Source organism: Aquila chrysaetos, chromosome 18 (genome assembly GCF_900496995.4).
Source record: "Aquila chrysaetos chrysaetos chromosome 18, bAquChr1.4, whole genome shotgun sequence".
NCBI lineage: Eukaryota > Metazoa > Chordata > Aves > Accipitriformes > Accipitridae > Aquila > Aquila chrysaetos.
In genome coordinates, this window is record NC_044021.1 from 25,524,957 (window position 1) to 25,543,076 (window position 18,120).

The 18,120-nt window shown below is 41.5% G+C and overlaps 1 protein-coding gene across 6 annotated transcripts in view; it reads left to right on the top strand.

The window, feature by feature from the left end:
* Positions 1-18,120, top strand: part of KCNG2 (potassium voltage-gated channel modifier subfamily G member 2) — a 61,859-nt gene that overhangs the window by 4,808 nt on the left and 38,931 nt on the right. The window contains exon 1 of one of the 6 annotated variants that reach the window (XM_030042095.2): positions 8,374-8,714. The exons of the other annotated variants lie outside the window; for them this stretch is intronic. The gene's annotated coding sequence lies outside the window, so the exon portion shown is untranslated. Of the gene's footprint in view, positions 1-8,373; positions 8,715-18,120 lie in introns of those variants that run through there. 6 annotated transcript variants of the gene reach the window in all.

An 18,120-nucleotide genomic window follows, 5' to 3' on the forward strand; every position in this document is an offset into this window, starting at 1 on the left:
TCATGTGCCAGGATGCTCAGTGCTCACCCTACAGCGAATAGGAGCTCCGTGGGAACAGCTGTGGGCGTGCTGGTGATACCCTTCTGCATCTGAACTCCATCACCCCCCAGGTGGAAAGGGGTGCTGACACATCACAGAATCATAGAATTATTTAGGTTGATCGTTGAGTCCAGCTGTTAACCTAACACTACCAAGTCCACCACTACGTTGGCTTTGCTCGGTACACCTGGGATTTGGGCATGGTCCCCTGGGAACTTTGGAGAGGAATGATAAACATGTTTATTTTCTGAGAAGAGCCATTCTGAATGTGTATATCTCTTGCCATCCTGTGATTTTATTTTTTTTTTTTTTTTAATGTTTCTAGTCAGACATATTACTGGAATGAGCTGAAAACAAGGTTTCTCAGAGGTACTGTAAAGCAGGCATTGTGTGTTGGCTGTGAAGGAAACTCCTCACACGTGTCGTCATTTTATGCATATTTACCCCACTGTCTGAATTATAAGACATCTGTAATTTTAAAATGTTTAAGTAGAGACTGGACAGATGAAGGAAAAAGGAGAAAAAGTAAACGAGTCAGTTTTAGGATAAACCATCCTCCAGGGATTTGGCACAGCTGTGAGAATAATTTTTTGTGCCAAGCCTTGTACCCCTGAAAAATATAGCTAACTTCAAGTGTCGCTGATTTCTGAGTCTTTGGGATTTTATCTATCCAGGGTGTTGAAAGGAACTGGATCCTGAATGGGAAGCTCATTTCCACCCACTTTTTAATTTCTGCAGCTAGAACTGGACCTAAGTGATTGCTTTTAAATCTTCATCACATCAAACCAGGTTTGAATCAAGGAAAATACTGCTTGGTTACTCGTTCAACTGAAAACGGCTATCTCTTAGGGCAGATCTGCCTAATATGGTGACTTTGAAGTTGTGAAAATTTGCATCATCTCACAGTCTCTCCCTTTTACCTCCTCCTCCCCCTCAGTCCCTCCCTTGCCATGGGGCTCAGCAGCGCATGGGTCATGAGCCCTGGTTTCTGTGCCTTATACCACTGCTGGTTCAGGTGGGTTTGGGATTACTGGGCTGTTACTGGCCTGAGATGGAATGATTTCATTCACATCTAAACTCAAAATTTGGTTACAGCTGAAGCAACACTGAATTGGGTAAGCAACAATATAAGAACACCGTATTCAGCATCGACAACAATGGGAACATGCTGGTTTAACTGCACAAGTGATGTAGATTAATGAAGGAAATGATATGTGATTCCCATTAATGAGTTAAGTTCATGTTGCTTGCATGGGTGGTGTGAAGCAATGTCAGCCAGGAGCCCAGCCCACTGTCTGAAGTTGGTTATCACACTGATGGATGGATTTTTCAGTGTGTAGAAAAATGTTCTGGGCTTTTTTTTTTTATATTTTTAAAAAGAGGAGCATCCTGCTTTGGAAATGAAATGGAAACAATTGCTAGAGAAAGTGCATTGTCAACACTGTAAATCATTGAAGGGTCAAAATAATAGGATAAAGGATAGACTGAGCATGAGGGAAGATGAGGGGGTTTTGAACTCCTCAGAGTGAAGTGCAAGAATCCCAGGTAGTCCGTGCTGAATAGATTGTGAGGGACAGCAGGAGAAATAGTTGTCTTCCTTCAGATTATCAGTGCAGTTTTTTCATCTGGTAAAGCCAGGAAGCCAGAGCCTCCATGGAGACTCTGCAATCACAATATAAATTCATTCAGCAAAACTCGGAGTGAAACCCAAGTCTCTTTAGGTTAGAGCTTTTCAAATATTATTCCAAGGCTAAAGTCTGTATGGGTTAGGATTCTACTTTATTCTGACCTGCCAGGATGAAATTTTTACTTGGTTCTCAAGAATGAGTTCTCTTTCCTCAGAAACTGCCTTTGATAATTTTATTCTGTTAAGGAGGAAATACTTTAAAAAGCAGATATTTCCCAGGATGTGGAGCACATCCTCAGAAATTTTAGTTTCTAATTCTGACATCAGAAATGATTGCTTTTGGAGATCGCTGTAACGTGCTTGTAGTTAATGAAGATTATGATAGACCATCAAGATTGATACCATCTTTCCTTATTTCATGCTTCCTTCCCTCCTCTTTTTTTCTTGTAATGAATTTGCAGTTATGTTTTGATGGCAGAGACTTGCTGTGTGTCTCCACAGACAGGCTAGTAGCACTTTGTTACCGTTACCGGACCTTATGCCATCTTTTCAGGCTGCAAGACGTTGTTCGGCTGAGCTGTTAAATTTGTTCAGAATAATGCACATTGACCTAGTTCTGAGCTTACCCCCATGCTCAGAATAATGACCGGTCTTGCCTCCCAGACCTAAGCAATCAGTGAAGCTGCAAGAGGCTTGTTTGTGCTTTCTGTTGATGTGTATGAGTATGCTTAGTTTGAACAGTATCATTTATATGATGTCTTTCAATACCCAGAAGCACACAGTAAAATCTTGACCCTGTTATGTTTAATTGTGAAGACAGTTCCTGTGGCAGTACTCACGTTAATATATTCAGTCTTAGTTCCCAGCTAAGTTTTATGCATCTTTTCCAGCTTGTCATTCAGTTGAACTTGTGTTTGTTGATTAAGGGAAAGTCATGGTACCACATCAGTGCCGTAGGGACCTCCCACTCTTCAGCCTACAAGAAGGCAGGAACAATTCCAGTCATACCAGTTTTAGTTCAGATACAGTTGATTTGCTGTAAGTTCTGTACCTAGAATAATTTTCTTGCTGTGTTCTTTGTCTGTCATGTTTTTCAAGGTCATTTGTTCAGGTTTGCCTTTGAGCTGTAGTTCTTAATGTTGTTAGATGTCTGTAAAGTCATCAAAGGTGTTTCAGGAAGGACTTATTCTGAGTATGACTCTAAAACCTGTGAAAACCTTTGAAAATATATATGGATTAGGGAAGTTCCTCAGGGTTACGTATGAAAGAGAGAAATAAGAGAAATTTAAAAAGTCTTTTCATGACAAGTTGAAGTAGTCTTGAAGCAGGTATAAGGCTTCATTTTATACCTACTGATTTCGAAACAAAAGGTTGGGTCCTTTGAGGCTTGGAAGTGCACGGTATGCACAACCTTTTCTTTATCCGCTGAGAGTAGAAGCACCATATCCTCCACACTTTTGAGTGTCCCAGCATTTGATAATAGTAGATTGCGAATCTCCCCTTTTGTGTGTATATTCTTCAATGTAAATGTCACTAAAATATTTCTTGGTTTAGTATTAAATTTAGTGTTTCCCTAAACCCCTTACTCTCTGTCCAGCTTCTGCTGGTGGTTTTATGAGGCTTCGTGCTGTGCAGGCTTCCTCTGGCTGCAGAAGGACTTGAATTTGTTCTGCAGACTGCTGTTAGGGGCTCTGCAATGGGAGCAGTTCCTGGCTAGATGGCAGAGAAATGTTCTTGGCTATGCTGAGGTAAATCAAAGGAGCCTGTCCAGATCTACCTTGGTATAAATGAGAGCACATCTCAGTCCTAGACGTTTGTTCTTGTATTTCTTTGTACTTGTACTGTGGTCTGGAGTTAAAACCCTCAGAGTTATGGATTAATAATTTATTGCCCTCAGGCTAAGCAAGAGTAAAACTTCTGATTTTATTTCTTGTCTAACTTTAAAATAAAAGTTTGTGAAAAGAGCTTATATTCAGTGCCTAATCCTGCCAGACTTCATGAGTAATTCTTATTCACACAAACAATCCTACTGAATACATTGGTGTCCTGAAGCTGATGGACTCATGTAAGTAAGGAGTTTTAAGAGTGGGTCCTTACAGAACATTTAAAAACCTTTTATTTATAAAATCTCATACATCCTAATTACTAGCTCACAGTTCCTATGCTTTGTCATGTTAATAAGCATGGTGAATCATTTTTAATAGCTGTTGTGTTTCTCTGTAAGCTCTGACAGTGTCTGTGGTAGACTGTGACAAATAGCACCTGTTCAAATGCCATACATGTGTTATGTGCGTGCTTCTCAGAAACACACTTTTTTGTTTCATATCAAACATGGCCCCTTATGCAATGACCTACTACAATTCTAAATGCTGGATTTTTTTTCTTTTTTCTTTTTTTTTTTTTAAGATTGCCTAGAATTAATTTATTCCCCAAATGAAGGGATCCACCTTTAGCTTAATTGAGAGAAGACCAGTGTATGATCCAAGACTCATACTTCAGTATGTTTTAATAAACTGGATTAATTGAGCTGCTTATAAAAAAGTGTTACAAGGCGCGGCATATTGCTGTATGCATGTATCAGTGTGAAAAACCAAAGTCATGTGAGGATTTGTCAGGTATAACGGCAGCAGCCTGATTCTTTTCTGAAGCCTCTGGAGTTAGCATTTCCCTGGGCTTTTCTTGCCTCCTCCTTGGTTGAGAAGATTTTTCAAGCATGATATAAAGATCAAAGAGAGTTGACGACATGATTTTCTTCCCCCCACTTTTTGCTTCCTTGGCATCCTTTGTTCTGATTATTCATGCTTGAATATCCTTGCAAAAAGGACGGTGTCTATTTGTTCTTCTTTTACCCCTGGAAGTATGGGTAAATTAACCAATTAGAACTCTAAGCTCAGGGTACTGTTTATTGTAGAAGGCTAACAAGCACAAGGAGCGAGATAAACAGTAGGCTCAATGGTGGCGTGTGCAGTTGGTGAGCTGTGCAGATTAATACCTGTTTAAACTCAGATTGCATCTCCCTGGAAGAAAGAAGCCAATTACCACCATCCTGGCCTTTGTGGTGTTAGCAGTAGCTTAGACACGATAGATTTCATCTTTCTTTCCAGTACTCTTCGCCACCATCACTTCAGAGATCTCTACAGGGTCCTGGCATCATATGCTGTAGTCCTTGCCTTGAACTTTGTTGTAAGAGCTATATGAGGCCCATAATGACCTACTTAACAGGATTTTGATAGTGCTTTCCTTCTCAATAACCTAGTTATTGCCTGTGTACCTTCCTTAGCTCAACCAACCTCAGTTGCAGGCAGAACTGTTGAGGAGACAGAGTACAGATCTCAGGGGAATTCACAGAAATAATTTGCAATCCTGACAGAGAGCAATATTTTCTTAATTATCTTTTTCCAAGAATTCGAGAATCCACTGGAGTATGTCAGTTTATACCACTCTTGGCATTCTTAAAAGTGGACCATTATTAAAAAGAAAAAAGAAAAAGTAATTGTACCACAGAAAGATCCTACTCTACAATTTTTAAGTTATTCTATGCATCACTGGAGATTTCAGTGCAAAATAATGAAGCAAGAGACACAGCTGCAGTTATATTAAATAGCACAGAAAGGTATAAAAGAAATCAGACCCTTTATTTTCAAAATGTAAAGGAAAATGCAGTGTCTGAGTCTAGGAGCAAACCGCTCCTAAGAGCGGGATATGTTGTGATTGCGCATTTTGAGGTTCCTTGAACCTTCAAGTGAATTCTGTTGTATGAGCTACTGATTTTTCCATCCTATTTCCATTTATGAAAGCTAGTAGAGGTGGCCTGACTTTGAGCCATTCATTGCTGGAATTTCAGCTGGCCATTAAATGTATTCAAATAGTCACAATATAAGCATAATGATCCACTTTCACTTAAAATAAGTTAGTGTAAAATTGCACAGACTGGTGTTTTGACTTAAAATGGTACGAGGTCAAAGTAGAACAGTGTTCAGGCTGTTTATCCATACACCTGCCATTATTTTCTGTCCTCCGTTGTCATGAGCATGAGTTTTGTCTCCGTTCATTTTGTGCATTCACTTATCCGTTCGCAGGGATAATGCGTGTCTCAAAGAGATGCCTTCACAGTCATCACCTGCGTATTCATTGGGCTGTCTCTGAAAAAAGGTGTAGGTCCTTACAAGCTAAGGCTCAGCAGTGCCTGACTTCAGGTTTCTGAATGAAGTCCTAAGCCCCAGGTTTGGTTTCTGTGCTGCCCGCACCATGAGTGTGTGCTACAGGTGAGTCCCTGAACAGATCTGTTCTGTAACACTCTCCTGTCCTGCTCCCCAGTTACTCAACTGGAGAGCTGTGCAGCGTGACCCGAAGCTTTTCTGCAGCCTGCACAGCTGAGTTTCCGTTCTCTGGAAACCAGAGTACTAGAAAGTGTGGGAACAGGCAGGAAAATAGGCATCTAGATATCTTTAGCATAGATTCAGGATACGGTCAGTTTTTGTACCTGTTTGCAGAAGGCAGAAAGCGCTCCAGACCAGACATCGTCATTATCATTTGGGTTTTTTTCTCCGCAGGAGTGTTTCTGAACCCCTGCCGCATAGCCAAGGCCGAGACAAAGCCGTGAGCATGTGCCTCCCTGAGTCCCATTAAAATGGGATGGTCTTCAGGGGTAGTCGCCTTCAATCCTTTGAAAGGACAGAGCTGAGCCCACTGTTTGCTTTGGAAGGGCAGTGAGGTGGGACAACAGTGCTCTTGAGCTGGAGCCGTGAGTCTGGGTACTAAGTTGCCCTCTGGAGTGAAAACCTCTGATTCTGAACATCTGAGGCAGCGCTCTGACTTCTTGGCTGGGCATTCCCTTCAACTCCCATGCTGAAGCTGTGCCACCCGTGCCAGAAACTCTTGGGGCTGGATTGAGAAGGCAAAGGCGAGAGGGACCATGATACTGTGCCCTGTATTCATGGTGGCATGTAGCTTGCTTCTCATACAGCGAGAGTGAGGATAAAGGGTGATGAATGAATGTGGTGATGAAACGGGTATCTCTCTGCCACTTCCGTAATTTCATCCAAGCCAACTGGTAAGTGTTGTAGTGCCAGGAAACAACATGTGGGTTTCCAGGGATCCAAGGAGGGATTTAAAAACATTTTTATGTTGCTTACTCACCCATGTTACATTTCTGCTACACCAGTGGGTTCTCAACAGCACAGCAATAAGTACGATATTAGTACAGTTATGGTTAGGTTTTTGTAATTATGTAAAAGAAGTTTCATTTATCAGTTTTTATTTCCCACCCGCATTTTTTACTGCGTGTTCTGAGATGCCTTAAAGTGTCTCTGAAACAAACAACACGGTAGCAGTCAAGGTTGTTAAATCCATAGCTCCTGAAGGAAACTAAATGTTTTTAATAGAAAATGAGACAAAGGTCATTAATGCAATGTGTTTGTGTGTCAGGCTGGGTGCTTTCTTCCTTGCAGTTGCACTTACTGACGCTGATACGGTTCTGGCTGCTGCCAGTGCCTGCCTTTCCCTGAAGGGACAGCCTCTCTGGGGAAGAAGTATGAGACCTGACCCCTGACTTCCATCCTTTTTTTTATTTATTTTATTGAGTGGAGAGGCAGGCATGGGTGTGAGAGAGAGAGAAGCAAGTCCCTTGGAGCTTTGCAGAGGCACGATGTGCACAAAGTGATGCCAAAGTCCCTTTGGAGGGGGGGCAAGGCAGGCAGGCGGGGGGGTGGTGTTAGGAGTGCCTTCTGTGAGCTGGCATGCAGGACGTGGCAGGAGAGAAGGCTTGGGTGAGGTTGCAAGAGGGAGGTCTGGGCTGGAGCTTCCATTTCAAAGCTTTTTGAGGGCAATAGGTTTATTGCACCTGGGAAGGGCTGGGAAGCTAGTGGTTGGGTGCGTGTGTGGCTAGAGAAGATGGGGACCAAGCTGTAAGAACTTTGAGTATTAGTGCAGTAGACAGTCCTGACTCCTTATGGGCATTAGCATTGTAGAGCACTTTGAAGAGTCTGTCTTTACGCAGAAGGTACTGCTCAGCCTTAACGGCACATGGTTAAGCTGTTGTTTTGTTAACACATGTTACAGGGATAGATTTAGGCTGAGCCTAGCAGAGCTTTAGCTCTTCTCCCACTGCCTCTCTCCTCTCCTTCCTTGGTATGGTGCAAGAGAATCAGAACAAGACTGTGGCTTCCCTCCACCTCCTCAACCCCATGTGCTACACGCGAGGAATCGGAGACAAAAAGACGGTGTCACACACAGAGCGAGCGGCTGTCACTTCTCCCCATCAGCCGCTTCGTGCCTGTGACTCAGCCTGCCAGGGGACCTCCAAGGAGCCTGCGTCCCTGTTGCATCACCCAGTGCAATGTGTGTGGAAAAGATGCATCTGCTCCTTTCAAGGGTGCTTAAAGAGCTGAAAACATATTTCAGCACCTTGGGGTGGGGTGAGAAGACATTAGCCTGCAACTAGATACCAGTTGTGAAGTACACACAATTTTGGGGAAGACTGAGCTAGTGGACTGCAGTACACAGAGCTGATTCCCTCCAGAGAGGATGCGAGTGAAGGAGGGGTAGACAGCAGCATATGGCAGTTCAGCTCTGAAAAGTCACTGTGCAAAATGGCACCTCCTTATTTAGCAGATCAGCTTCCTCTCTGGATGCCCTAACTCAATTTTGTAGAAGACCTAATTCTTTCCTTGATAACTGAATGGATTTGGTCTGGAAATAGAGAATCTCATGGTTCCTCTGACTGAAGTTTTTTCTGAAGTGGAAAGACACTATCAACTTCAAGGCAAATAACATATGTTGGAGGAGAATTTCAGGAGGCAGCATACCAAGATTTTAGGCCAAACCCTGAGAAAACATTTGGAAAGCATTTCAGAAGTAGCTAAATGCAGAAGAAAGAATCACGAAAGAAAAAGTCCATTTACTTTCATCCACTCCTGAGCTGGACAAAAATCAAAGGAACACCTTCACTTAACCGTGGACACATCTTGGAAACATCTGCAGGCTGATGCTTCAAATAACGTCCTTCCTCCTGCTCAGAAAGATGTGCAGGCTGGGAGGGGAAGCACAGGTAGGAGGAGACTGGGGCTAGTAGAAAGAGAAGAGAAGTTGTATTTGGTCTGGCAAGTTGCACGTTTTATTGTCATTTGAAGCTACCTTAAGCTGCATCTCATGCTCTGTGAATCACCTTGGAGAAGTCATGGAGCGCTGCCATGAGTTGATGAGCAAATGGTAGTAAGTCAGTGACATAACTAGAGTGATGGGGTTGGAGTAGAGCCAGAAGGCCAGATATGACAAAAACAGCTCAGTGTAACCAACAGATTTTGTTTTCCTATATATGTGGCCCTTTTATGGCTACACATGATTATTTCTCATGTTTCAAATCAGCATAAGAAATACTCATTTTCAGAGCAAAAATTAGAGCAGGAGGCATACAAAGTATTTGTTTAAATTTTGACTTTCCAGCATGTTAGTGGTCAGGTATAAAATTTGCTGGCCTCGACCTCCTGAAGGAAAAAAAGAAAGAGATGTTAAAATAATCTGTATCCATCTACCTTAGGGAAAGCAGTCAGATGGTGTGATTCCACTCAAAGTAGTTGGAGCATTGTAAAAGTGATGAGGAGAAGGAAAACTTAGAAATGTTGGTTTATTCATTGGCTGGGAAAGGGAAGGAAATATATATTTTTCTAGGAGAAGAATGCACTTTTGGTTTCATGGTTTGTATAGTATGTCCCAGTTACACTTCTAGGCATTGAATGGGAACTCAAATAAGACTAGTCAAGGCTGACTAGAGGTGTGTGCTCAGAATTTGTCATTATCTCTTGTCAAGGTCATAGACTGTCCTTATGTCATCTTGCACTGGTATTGAATTTCAGCAGACCAAATTTTGAAAGTTTTTAGGACTGCCAGAGGTAATCAATTGAGATAAATCTGCGGAGGGAAAAGAAGTTGAGGGAAGATGAAAAGTGCTGACAGTTAGCTAACTTAGTAAAACTGTAAGCCTAAGGGTTACACGTGCCATCTAGCAGTAAGAAAAAAGCCTAATAAAAAGAAAGGAAATTTGATACCAGACTTTGTCCTAGAAGGTAAACGATTATATGAGAAAGAGGGGCGTATGGAAGGTTAAATGTAACTCTTGCAGATACTTACTGGAAGTCTCAAGCAATAAAATTTGCAGGATTGAATAAAAAGAAATGGGAGGATTTAAAGTAACATTTATTAGAGCATAAAATAACTCTTAGGAAAAGGTTTTAAGAACAATAGGAATATAAGTCAGTAAAACAGAATGACTCTGAAGTAAATTGTGAATGACCAATTATACAGGTTTGCTTGTTCTGTTTGTGGGAGCTTTTGCACATTCTGAATTTTATAGTAGTCTCTGACCAGATTTCTCTTCAATGAATCAGGTGCGATTCTTTTAATGCAGAAACTGCAAACGTATAAAGGGATACCATAACAATGATTTACGTTATTAAAACTGAGAATGTGTTAATTAATATGCAATATCCTCTAGATTAAATAGCCAAATCTTCATCGGGCTTCTGGTTTGTGTGTTTACAGTCATTCAGATATGAAAAAAAATCTACATTTGAGCATATACAGCTGCACTTGAAAATGCATTTGAATAGCTGCATAGCTAATTAGCTGATACAATTATGTGGGCATATTTTGTACATACAAATAAGGAGGCGGCGAAAATGTAACCTTAAATATAATTTATTTTTGACACTGTTTTGATAATTTAAAAAGCTATTAGTCATTGCTTATTGCAAGTGCCAGGAAAATTTCATTTGTTGCCCACGTATTCCCTGTGTGGTAATAGTAACTCACCAGCCCTGTTGCAGTAAGCGAGGATGGAGAGCAGATGACATCAGTGCACAGAGCAGTATGTGAAAAGGCAGGGTGAACCTCAACCTCTGAACCAAGTACCAAGAAAAAGTTTGCCAGATGAAAAGGTGATTTAAGCATTGTTTCAAAAATCAATTCCAAGGCCTGTGGGGATGAGATCACAGTAGCTTTGAAAGTAGGACTTAGGTAAATAAATGACAAATTACTGTTTCCAAAACCCAGCCTCAGTAATCCATATTCAGTCAACTTTTGACTTTGCGGCTTAGATTTGATGGCTAGAAATAATTGGGCTGAAATTCTTGTGGTGGATAACAATTGCAGGTCAATTTTTTAGAACGTATGACCACATGATAGGTGATTTATATATGCTATACCGCATAAATGTAATTATGCATGTCTCTGCGGAAGAGAAAATGGACCTGGTAATGAGGAGCTGGAACTGATGCATGGTGAGTTGATACTGTGAGACATTTATTTGGGGTGAAAGGGTCCATGACAAGAGGAAAAGTGTGTTGCACCAGTGGAGAATAACTTGGAGAGAGAGTAAAGAATCTACTTAAAAGGAGAAGAGATTTGCCAAATTATGAGAAGTAAGAAAAGATACCACAAGCGACTCCTTTGCCTTTTCTTTATTAGGAAAGTAGCAGAAAGGGGGCTAATAGATGAAGGTGTTTTATTCATGCTTTACTAAAAGTGGAGTTCAAGATTTGGTTGAGGAGAGTGAACTTTAAACACTGACGGGGTGTTAAGAATGGGTGTCCATAAGGGAGGTGCTCAGCAACAGCTATGACACATGCAGGAGAATTTGGAATGAAAATGTCCATAATATCTATAAAATTCCTCCCTGCTCTCTGTCTGGGATGGCTTGGCTGGGGGTAGTGGAGCTTTCACTGCTCCTGTATCTCTCAGGTGGAAATAAAGGAGTTTAGGAGTGGTAGGTGGGGTGGAAATGAGGATCCATGTTGTCTGTTCTCTCACCTTGTCCCCATCTTGTCCCTACAATTTTGGGCTCGGTGTTCAGGAAAGCTCCTTTGTAGTGGTTTCTAATTCTTTGCTTTCTCTTCTTTCTTTCATTTGGTAGAACCACACAGGATCCGGTAGGTCTGCTGGAGCTGAGGAAGCGCTGGTTCCCTGTGTGGAAAATAACCATCAGTCTGAAAATCTTAACAGGTTTACATGCAAAAAGAGCGAGGACGTTCTACGCTGTTCTGTATCCAGAATTAAAATGAGCCTTCTTAATTTAGATGGAAGTAGGCTGTCCATATTGCAAGACTGCATCTACAGTTTGGGCATCTTTATTAGCTGTGTATTTATAACATTTCATGACACTGTGGCAAACACACAATATCCAAGTATTCTGAAATAGCTGCCAATTAATGCTCATATGATGCCTGTACATACATTAGGAAAAGTAGCTTGCTTTACTGTCACGGACTGGTGAATTCAATGACCCTGATTTTCCTTTCACTGTAGCAAATTCCCAGTTGTCTTAAGTCAGTGGGAATGCAGAGTATACATAAAACAGAGGCAAGAGGCCAAAAGCATGAGATCCTAGCATTAGGATTAGAGAATGGGATGTATTACAGAAGGGATATCTAGGTGATTAGCTCTACTTATTTTTTTATAGCTGGGCTTTGGTTTTGTATAAATATAATGAATAGTAGGATTTCTAGGGTTTGGAGGAAACTAGCGTTTTTTTGTGTCATGATTCCTGGAGAATGCAGTTTTGTTTCAAGTCTTTCTGCCTCACTTTACCAGTCCAGGATCAGGAAGGCTATTTACTATTTTTAGACAACGATGTTTATCCAGAAGCAGAAGAGGTAACACCGACTGACATTGTTTGACCCTTTCACTGGCTTCTCTTTTGCTGTTTGGCTCTCCTGCATGTGTATGTGCCTTAGAAGGGATGCTTGAGTACTCTGAAAGGAAAACCACAGCCCTTTTGTTATGCAAGGACCATCAGGTTTTCATAGTGCCATTGCGTGACCAAGGTATCTCCCCTCTAAAAATAAGGAATAATGTGCGCTCTTTTTCAACTTAGATACACATTCATCGTTATAAATATGCACGTATGTATTTCCTGCTGGTTCCCATCAAAAGTACCTTTGTATGAGCAGACACCTGACCAAGCTACGGACATCGGAAATTTGCATGCACAGGCTGGGTACATGTGAAACCACTGTCTGCAGTGATCGCATTTAACTTGAGAATTAAGGAGTTATGCTCCATAATACAAATTGTTGAACATGTTCAGCTTGGATAAAACAGGAAGCATTTAGTAATAAATATAGCTGCCTAATGTGAATCTTATGGAAAGCTTCTTCCAGAATGGCGCTTAACTTTTAATTACAGAACGTTTCAGGTTTACATGCACCACGACATGGTAGAATTACATTGATTTTTTTATTTGAACAGCACTTCTGCTCTTTCAGTGAGTATCTTATCTCCATGGAGAGATCAGTTGATACGCAGTGCTGACTTTTGATGTAAGAGTGCCATTCTTTAAAAAGTTATGAATATGGAGGATCTTTTGTTGCTGCCAAGAAATTAAAAATAAATCCCCAAAGGCTCTGTGTGCAGAGATTTTCAAAGGACCTAAAGGACCCTGCTCACCTAGGACAGTTTTGGTTGCCCAAAGATGGGTGTCCAGTGCTCTTTTAGATGTACTAGCACATCTTGCTTGGCATCCAGATGTTGGCATTGTCATATCTGCCATCCTCAGGGATCCCAGGGTATCTCGGATAGTGCTAGGTGCCTCTGTGCAGGCACCAGATTCGAGCTCTGTGTTTCCACTGGAAGCCAGTGAGCGCTGGTGGCTGATTTGACCCTTAGTGCTTTCTGGCCCTGCACTCCTGAGGGCTGTGCTTGGAGACCCACAAACATTTAATGTCTCAGATCTCATGTCTGTCATTTCCCTGCCTGTTCAGGGAAATATATCTATGTATGTATATACATATATATGTATATGTATGGGATATTTATAGGGGGAAAAAAATTTATAGGGAAGTGTTCACATATATTTATATATATTTAAGCATGGTCTTAGTACCAGTTATGTGTTTACTTGGTTTTCTTAGGTGATATAGCAGACTAGGGTCCTGATTCTGAGAGAGGCAGAGAGCTTCTTACAAGCTGCTTGGCACTTGCTAACTTACATGAAAAGTGCAGGGATTCAGCATATGCTTGGATTAGGCTCTAAAATAATGAAGTATCTGCTTTATACCATATTTGTCTCTGTTCAAAGCCTTTTATCCTTCACTCCTCCTCTTCCTTCACAGTGTTTCAGGAAATTACATATTTCTTTTTGATTTATTAGTTATTGTAAGCATAAAACCACCAAGTGATCTTAGTTCATTCTCATATTTTATCTGAAAACAGTGCAATTTACATTTCTTAGTTGACCACAAGAGGTTTAGCTAAGTGCTTTCTGTCTCCCACTCTCTTTCTATAAACCCATCTGTGTTTGCTCATGTCTCATATTTATTTCACACTTTGTTTCCCTTCTAGATCATGAAGCTATCCTTTACAGCCACAAAAACATCCCTGTAATGACTACAGAGATGCAGAATTTTATATTATGAACTGGACTCGCTATATAGCATTGGTTGTATTTTTCCTGCTGACCAGTTCTGTCTGGCAAGTGTTCCCAGGGGTCCCCTCCGCTCCAGCCCCTCAAAAGCCTGAGGATTGACCTCTCCAGGAGCCAGCTTCCATAGCCCCTTCAATTCCTATTGACTCAGTTGAAGCTAGGGCTTGTGGAGTATGATGATATGCTTCAGCACAGGGTTTCTGAGACCAAATGGGGCTGCAAGTTCCCATCAGGGTATAGAAGTATTCAGCAGCCAAATACTTATTTCGTGTAGCTGTATGGGATTGACTTTGGAGAGCAAATTTTTGTGTTGGGAAAGCGACTGAATGAACTGCAGAGCAGCTGCTTGATCAGAGCTTAAGCTAAATGGCTCTGTGTCAGAGTGAGCTACTGAGACGGCTGAATGCATTAAATAAAATGAGGTCATTTAAAGTGTAAAATAAATAATACAAAAAGAGTTATGCAGTACAAATCAGATTACATGCTTTCCTTTCAAGCATCCTCATTAAGTAGCTGTTAGCTACTTATTTACTGATCTTTATTCAGATTTTTAGATGCTTATATCCATGTTTACTTTTTACTTGATGAGCAAGCAAATGGGATATGAATTCACATTTTATGAGATGTTAGTTATTGAAAATTTTCAGGAGGAGAGACAATGAAAGTTATTTTTGTGCATGTTTCTTCAATGGCTCTTTTGTGTTAACAGTAGAGGTTGGTTGGTAGCAAGAAAACAAAATAATGAAGTTTTGTTTGGAAGTAATATCCTAGGACAAGTAAAATTCAGGGAGCTAAATCTGGGGTGTTCTGTAGTATTGCATGATACAACTATCACAGAGTTGTTGAGCACATAAGCCTTGTGCCTGTCATGGTTTAACCCCGGCCAGCAACTAAGCACCACACAGCTGCTCACTTACTTCCCCCCCACCCAGTGGGATGGGGGAGAGAATCAGAAGGAAAAAGGTAAAACTCGTGGGTTGAGATAACAACAGTTTAATAGAACAGAAAGGAAGAAAATAATAATGATAATAATAACAGTAATAATATGACAATAATAATAATAAAAGGATTGGAATATACAAAACAAGTGATGCACAATGCAACTGCTCACCGCTCGCCAACTGATGCCCAGTTAGTTCCCGAGCAGCGATTCACGCCCTGGCCAACTCCCCCCAGTTTATATACTGGGCATGACATCACATGGTATGGAATACCCCTTTGGCCAGTTTGGGTCAGCTGTCCTGGCTGTGTCCCCTCCCAACTTCTTGTGCCCCTCCAGCCTTCTTGCTGGCTGGGCATGAGAAGCTGAAAAACCCTTGACTTGGTCTAAACATGACTTAGCAACCACTGAGAACATCAGTGTGTTATCAATGTTCTTCTCCTACTGAACCCAAGACATAACACCAGCTACTAGAAAGAAAATTAACTCTATCCCAGCCAAAACCAGGACAGTGCCTCAGAAACACTTCTGCTCAGTACTGTCACTATGGAGGGAGAGGAAAGGGTCTTTGTAGAGACCAGGCTCTAGGTTCTTTAGCGGACAAGACATACCAAATATTTACCAAAGTACAGACTTAAAACTGAGCTGGAGCCTAGCTTTTTGTTAGTAACTATGAAACTCCCCTATTTTTCTCATTTAGCCAAACATCAAGTTTTTCTTCCTTGACTGTGCTGGTAATGCAGTGCTCCAGCAACTACGACCTGATGAGTTAGACCAGCACATTCAGCTGCAGAGCACCTTCTAAGGAGCCTCTTTTGGCAGTCAGGAAGCATAATCTGAAGGAAAAAGAGGTGCAAAATCATTCCTACGCTTGGCAGTCTCCAGCTTCTTTGAGAGCCTGTTGGAGCTTCTGGCAACACAAGAAAATTAGAGCAGCTTTCCACTGCCGAAAGTGAAATAGTCATGCATATCCTCCTAGCTGCATAATGAACTGGCTAGCTGCTACGCTGGCCTGTCAGGTAAAGGTGGAACAAAGCAGCAGCAAGCATCCTGGAGTTGCAGAGTGGGAAGATGGAAATTAGAGAAGCATCTTCCTCAACTCGACTGGCCCAGGTCACCATCTTGGTCACCTTCCTCTTTTCCATTGGTAATGGAGTTGCCAAGGGCCTGTTGCCTTTTGCAGATCTAGTTGTGAGCAAAGTCATCAGGGCAGGCACTCGGAGTGACAGTTCTGCACGGATACCTAGTGCAGGTATAAAGTGGTTTGTGTGGTTATACTACTTGTGCTGACGTGGAGCCTGTTTGTGCGTCCACAGAGCACCACATAACTAGCCTCTCTCCACAGAGCTATGCAGTACGAATGTTGCCATGGCAGGTCAGAATCAAGTGAAAAAGCTGCTCCACTGGCAACCCTGAATGAGCCCTGGATGCTGTAGTGAAGTCTTACACACAAAGTCCTTGGGTTAATTACCTCCTAATTTTCCATTTTTAACTCATGAGCACCACAGACAGTGCAGCTCATGGAGACTTCCTCACAGGAGGGGAAGGCTGGGTGGCAACGAACTGAAGTAGCTTGAGATTCCTGGTGATCTTTCTGATGGTAATAAGATTTAAAGCATGACAACATAGGGGAAGAAACCAGCAGGCTTGGAGAGTGCCAGAGATACTGGGATCTGGCAGAGTGATTTATTGTCTGTAGCACTTGCAGAATAATGTATGCTTTATGAGTAACGACACGTCCTTTTGCAGCATGAAAATAACTGCTCAGAAACAAACCCCTGTCCGTAGTAGTGATGCTGTAAAATGAACTCCGTAGCTGTATTTTACCCCAATGTTTCTGTGTATCTGCTGGTATTGCAAGTAGAATGATGGTAAGCAATCTGGCAGAAGCTGAAGGAGCTCTGAACAGAGGAGAGCTTTCTCATGGGGAGCATGAGCTGTTCATTTGCTAGCCCAACTGCAAAAACAATTAGTAAATAAATAACCACCCTGAGCATCACTCAAAAGACCTGGATTGTTTTCTTAATGTTGATGTTATTTTCCTACCTGCTTTCATGGCCCCAAGAGCTCACCTCATTCAGTGGGTCATATAAACCTATTGGGCCAAAAACCTCTGGACAGGAGGGACTGTTGTTGAAGTTGAGCTTCTCACTTTTCTGTCACTGAAGCAGTTCTCTGGAAACTTCGTATCAGAGTGTGTGTTCATGATCGCTGGTCTGCTGATGTTCTCCAGCAAGATATCAGTGAAGTGTTTTCATCTATTGCATCCATTGCACGATTAACTAGCCTGCCAGCCTACCTCTTGTATCTGTCCCGGTGTTTTTGAAAGGGGAGGTGATTTTTGAAGGAGTCAGCATGATTGTTGAAGATGTTGCACATAACTGGATCAGTCATATTTTACTTGATTTTTAAAGCCATCGTCTTCACAGTGGAATCCATTCATTCCCACTGCATTGCGTAGGTAAGTCCATTGAAAGTACAAATTTATAGAGAACAAGGTCTTAAAAATGCTAACACCCTTGCTCTGTGAGCTGACTGAAATAATTGCATTAGAGAAAGTGCAAAGTTTTCTAATCCTTTCGATTCATTATTAAACATTAAAACTGAAGTCTGATAACATTATCAGATGATCCTTTAAGTGAGCAAGTGCGTTTAGTGAATTTAAGTGTTTCTCTACTGAATATGGCAATGGCAATTCAATGTAGGGGAAGTGGGTTGCTGGTGAGAGAAATTACAGAGATACCTTAGACCATTTTAGGTCATTTTCATCCTCTTTAATAGCAGGGCAAGAATGGGGAAATGCATCTGTAACCCCAAACTGCGAAAGGCCTCTGCTATCATGTGTTTGAGGGAAAGAAATCCAAACCATCTCCTGCCTTTCCAAGAGCCAAAAGCATCAATGCTCCCACCCAGAGCTCTGGCTTTGTCCTGTCAGCTTTTGTTGGGAAGGCTGATGTTGCTACCACAGGCATCTGTCTAGGAGGAATTCAGAATAGAAGATGTCATGAAATTGACGTTTCAAAACATAATTTTGCGTTAAAATTAATATAACTACATGAGGGGTACTTTGCTAGTTATATTATTAATTTTCATATTTAA